Source organism: Trichechus manatus, unplaced genomic scaffold (assembly GCF_000243295.1).
Source record: "Trichechus manatus latirostris isolate Lorelei unplaced genomic scaffold, TriManLat1.0 scaffold00037, whole genome shotgun sequence".
In the NCBI taxonomy this organism is placed as follows: domain Eukaryota; kingdom Metazoa; phylum Chordata; class Mammalia; order Sirenia; family Trichechidae; genus Trichechus; species Trichechus manatus.
Window position 1 is genome coordinate 6,280,082 of NW_004443973.1, and position 6,000 is coordinate 6,286,081.

At 38.7% G+C, this 6,000-nt stretch overlaps 1 protein-coding gene across 1 annotated transcript in view; it reads left to right on the forward strand.

Annotated features, from left to right (window-relative positions):
- Positions 1-6,000, forward strand: part of PDE11A (phosphodiesterase 11A) — a 436,579-nt gene that overhangs the window by 109,498 nt on the left and 321,081 nt on the right. The gene's annotated exons all lie outside the window — the stretch shown is intronic.

A 6,000-nucleotide genomic window follows, 5' to 3' on the forward strand; every position in this document is an offset into this window, starting at 1 on the left:
GTGGAAAGTTAGGACTCAGTCTCATAGGTAATAAGGTTTTATTATTACTAATTTTAAAATAACTTATATCAGTAGCAAAATAGACAAAAATATGAACAAAAAATTGACAGAAATTTTTAAAAATAATTTATTTACTTTTTTGTTATTGTTGAGAATATACACAGCAAAAACATAAGTTTCTACATGCACAATTCTGTGACATTGATTACATTCTTTGAGTTGTGCAACCATTCTCACCCTCCTTTTCTGAGTTGTTCCTCCCCCATTAACATAAATTTCTTTCCCCCTTAAGGTTCCTATCTATTCTTTTGAGTTGATGTTGTCCGTTTGATCCCAGATAGCTAGTTCTTAAAAGACTTTGATATAATTAAGAAATACATATACTTGGAAATAGTGTTTCCCAACATGTGCGTCATGAAACAGCATTGCCTTTAGAATCTGGACAATAGATGTTAAACTATGTGTTTTTCTGAGAGATAGACAGTACATATTCATATGTGGAAGGTATGAAAAGGGCTGCTTAGGATTTTGTTTTTAATTCAATAATTTCTAAAATTATTTGACAGAAATTGAACCCTTATCTCATGACAGCTATTAATATCATGCAGAACACACTTTGGGATAATTTCTTGATGACTATTATTTGCAGAGTATTGCTTATATTTTAAAAATTAATTTTTTATATGTTGTACCACAGTGTTTCTTTTCTAAATGAAATTGATAATGGTATTAGCTAGGAGCACAGCAGGCTAATAGGAAGGCAAACTATTATAAATAGAACTTTCACCCTTCATTCAAGCAGCTGCTGAAATCTCCCCTAGTCTGTTAAGCTTTTCTGGAATAAATAAAATACCATAAATTCCCAGGACCCCATTCTGTCCTGATTAACATTTCATTTACTTTTTCAAATATAACTGGGGTTGCCTTTTGGCCCAGATGCCTTCAAAGAAATAGCCCAACAACAAACAGGTGATTATAATTAATTAAAATATTGGATTCAATCTCTGAAGAAAACACCTGATTGGAGAGTATACTCTTAATATATAAACCACCCCATTGCTGTCAAGTCAATTCCGACTCATAGTGACCCTATAAGACAGAGTAGAACTGCCACATAGGGTTTCCAAGGAGTGGCTGGTGGATTCGAACTGCCAACCTTTTGGTTAGCAGCCAGGCTCTCACCCATTGTGTGTGCCACCAGGCTTCTCTTAATATATAGGGGGAAAAAACTTTGAAAAATTTTTTATTATGTAAAACTTCAAACTTTTTCACTTTTATACTTTTTACAGAATAGTATAATAAATCCAATAAATCATCACCAGTTTCACAACCATCTACTCCCTCTTCCTTAAAGTACAGCACCTACTTTTCTTCATCTCCTAATCCCAGTCCCGCCTAATAACCATGGCACAAGTCGGGGAAGAGAGGAGGAAGAAGGGCAGCTGGTGTAATCAGGTCAAGTAAAGGTAATTTGGAAACACAGTTTGGCTGGACCTGCAAGGTGTTCAGTATTCCTGTTTGTAGAGAGAATGAAATGTATGTTAGGGTGCTTTTTAAATTTCCATTGTCAGGTGGAACAATCATAATACGATTCAGAGCAGTCAGTATACCCTTAGTGTGCCCTGCTTCATCCCTAACCCTGCTCATTCCCCTTTCTCCCATCTTTTTCTGAAGCAGATTTCAAGCATTCAATTTATCCATAAATATTTCAGCTATATATGCCTAAAAGGGAAAGATTCACTCTTTGAAAAACCTAACAATACTACTATCATGCCAAAAAATTAGCAATACTTTAATTGCCTCATAAATTCTTTTAACAGTTCATTTGTTTGTTCATAATAAAGTTCACATTTTGTGATTGGCTATTGTCTTAGGCTGGGTTCTCTAGAGAAGCAAAACCAGTGAAGTGTATAAATATATATATAGAGAGAGATTATATCAAGGAAACAGCTCATGCGATTGTAGAGGCTAGAATGTCCCAAGTCCATGGATCAGGGTAGAGGACTCTCCCAAGTCACACAGAAGCTGGCAAGCCCAAGATCGGAAGGTCGGAGAGCAGGGCTCCCACTCACAGGCTGTGCAGATCAATGAATCCCAGGTTTGGCACATAAGCTGACAGTTCAAGTCCCAAGAACGGGAGATGAGACGACAGGAAAAAGCCGCAGGATCCAGAGGGAGCAAAAAGCCAGAAAGTCTGCTTATATACAGATGCGGGCCACACCCCCGAGGAGACTCCCTTTCATCTGATTGGCTACTCACAGTATATTCAATCATGGGAGTGATTACGTTAAAACACTGAGAATCATGGCCCAGCCAAGTTGACACACAATCTTAACCATCACAGCTATTATGTCTTTAAGCATTTTTAAAGTATAAGTTCCCTCTCCATCTGTTTTCTCCCCCTTGCAATTTGTTGAAGAGAGGGCAAGGTGATCAACTTGTCCTTGTTTGCCCAGGACTTTCCTGGTTTTAGTGCTGAAAGTTTCATGTCCTGGAAACTCCCTCAATCCCACGATGTTTGTCTTATAGAGTTTCCCAGTTAGCCTGGGTTTTGCTAATTTCACCCCTGTGGTAAACATGTCCCTCTCTCCTCTCTATTTCTGCAAATTAGCTGTTGGATCTAGAGTCTTGGTTAAATTCGGTTTCTTTTTTATTTTAGGCGGCAAGATTGCTTTATCAGTTGTAGAGTTGTGTCCTGACATCAGGAGGCACAAAATGTCTGGTTGTTTCCTTTTTCTGTGATGCTATCAGTTGTTGATAAAGAATGCCTGAATTAGCAAAATATCATAAAAATCCATTCCTAACTCTTAGTATCTTCTCCTGTTTGCAGATGTTATATACCTAACACTCCTTATTTCTCTTCCTCGTTTTTAATAGGAATCCATCCTACACCTCACCACCCTGGGTATCAGGGGAGAGCAGCCATATCCTGAGCCCAGGGGGTGAATCTAGGCTGTGTGGTGGTCTTATTTTCCTTGCCAGGGAATGAATGGTTTAAGGGTAGGTATGTGATGTAATTCTGACAAAGGAGGTGTGAGAGGGAGTTGGCTAGAAAGCTTCTGAGAAGGATTTTCCTCACTGATTAAAAAGTGGGCACATGGGGAGAAACAGTCTATTCTGCTGGAACTTGGGGGAAGCAGGCTTAGGTGGCTGGTTAATGACACATTTCAGTTGACATGGGTGGCAGAGTAGAAGGATGAAAGTCCCGGAAGAGATTATGGCATCTGAATTAACCAACCCTACCTCCTTAATTTGGAATTTCTGTGTGTGATGATAATTCTTCCCTTTTTAAAAAGCCAATTTTCGTTGGAATTTCTGGTACTGCTTTCAGAAGCAGCCTAAGTGACCTATCCACTAAACGCTGTCTCCCACACATTCAACAACTCCAAACCTAGCTGGTGCTTCACCATCTCTCCAACCCTCCCCTGCCCCTCCTGGATCCCTTCCTTTTTCTCCCAGTAGACATTATTTCCCTTTCCTCTACTCTCCCCTCCCATTTACCTCCCATTTTACAGGCAAAAGAAAAAGGCTGTGAATGCTCACACTTAGTAGTTTTTGCCTGCCTTCATATAATACGTACTCTTTAGTATTGAACCTAGTGGTTATGCCATTGTCTTTTGGCTGGTTGAGAAGATGCTGTCTGTATTTCCTGGAAGGGCCCTTTGCATTGGGTGAGAGACTAATCTTCCTGTCTGAGGTATACAGGATCTTCTTCTCCTCTCAGAGGTCAAGGAAAAGTTAAAGTGTTCTTCTTGCTTGTTCGTCCTACTGCAGCTTTTTGAAAAGGAAAGAGAGAAAGCAACTTTAGATCATCTTGGTAGGTAGATTTCACAAGAAAAGGGACACACCTTCTTGCATATAAAGCTTTCACTCTGTTATTAAATTTCTGTGTTTAATGAATTATTTGTCTTTGATATCTCCCTCAAGGCTGGCTCTTTTTACAAAGTGTATTAGAGATACGGTGATCACATAATTTATCATCCAAATCAGGACACTTTTGGAATGAAAGGAGATGTTATTAATAATTACCCTGGGTCAGTGTGCACAAGCCAGGACTGTTCAAGCAAACTGTGATGTATGGTCACTCTAATTAGAATGTATGAGCATTCACAATGTTAATCTGTAGAAATGTGCGGACAGCTGCTTCACAAATATTTTAGGAACATGGTAATAGCTGTTAATCCTGGAATAGTTCCCCCAACAGCCCAAATTCTCAGAAAATTACAACTTCCACGAATACCAGAGGGATATTCAAAATAAAAAACAATTTAATAAAAGTATTCCTTAATTTTTATTTATTTATCTTTATTATTGTACTTTAGATGAAAGTTGACGGAACAAACTAGCTTCTCATTAAACAATTAGTACACATATTGTTTTGTGATATTGGTTACCAATCCCACGACATGTCAACACTCTTCCTTCTCGACACTGAGTTCCCTATTACCAGCTCTCCTGTCCCCTCCTGCCTTCTAGTCCTTGCCCCTGATCTGGTGTGCTCCTTTAGTCTTGTTTTGTTGGCCCATCTAATCTTTGGCTGAAGGATGAACCTCAGGAGTGACTTCATTACTGAGCTAAAAGGGTGTCCAGGGTCCATAGTATCAGGGTTTCTCCCATCTCTCTCAGGCCAGTAAGTCTGGTCTTTCTGTGAGTTAGAATTTTGTTCTACATTTTTCTCTAGCTCTGTCCGGGACCCTCTGTTGTGATTCCTGTCAGAGCAGTCAGTGGTGGTAGCCGGGCACCATCTAGTTGTGCTGATGTCTGTCTGGTGAAGCCTGTGGTAGTTGTGGTCCATTAGTCTTTTGGACTAATGTTTTCCTTGTGTCTTTGGTTTTCTTCATTCTCCTTTGCTCAAGACGAGGTGAGACCACTGGAGTATCTTAGATGGCCGCTCACAAGCTTTTAAGACCCCAGATGCTACTCACCAAAGTAGAATGTAGAACATTTTCTTTATAAATGATGTTATGCCAGTTTAGCTAGATGTTCCCCTAGACCATAGTCCCCAAAGCCCTCAGCCCAGTAATTCAGTTCCTCAGGGAGTTTGGATGTGTCTAAGGAGCTTCCATGACCTTGCCTTGGACAAGTTGTGCTGGCTTCTCCAGTATTGTGTACTGCCTCACCCTTCACCAAACTTACCACTTATTTATTGTTTATTTAGTGTTTTTTTTCTATTTCTTTGAGTTGTGTAGCTAATGTTTTGATTTTGTACCTTTCTTCTTTTTTGATTTGTGCTTCATTGCTATAAATTCACCTTTGAGCACTCACTGTCTTTGCTGTGTCCCAAAGGTTTTGGTATGATGTATTTTCATTCTCGTTTGATTCTAGGAATTTTTTGATTCCATCTTTGATTTCTTCTATTACCCGGTGGTTTTTAAGCAGGATGTTATTTAGTTTCCATGTAATCGATTTTTTTTTCTTACTCTTCCTGTTGTTAATTTCTACTTTGATGGTGTTGTGATCAGAGAAGATACTTTGTATCATCTCAGTGTTTTATTTTGTCAAGTGTTGCTTTGTGGCCCAAGATGTGGTCTATTCTGGAAAATGTTCCATATGCTTTGGAAAAGAGTATGTACTTTGCAGCTGTTAGGTGGAGTGTTCTATATATGTCTATGACATCAGTCTGGCTGATTGTGCCCTTTAGATCTTCTGTATCTTTGCTGAGTTTCTTTCTAGATGTTCTGTCCTTTACTAAGAGTGGTGTGTTGAAGTCTGTTACTATTATTGTAGAACTGTCAATTTCTCTTTTCAGTGCCGTTAGTTTTATGTTTTTTGGAGCCCTGTCGTTGGGTGTGTAGATATTTATTATGGTTATGTCTTCATGACGGATTGTCCCTTTAATCGTTATATAACACCATTCTTTGTCTTTTATGGTGGATTTTGTAAAGTCTATTTTATCTGAGATTAGTATTGCCACTCCTGCTCTTTTTTGGTACCTGTTTGCTTGATATATTTTTTTCCACCCTTTGATTTTTAATAAATTTATGTCTTTGTTTCTAAGAT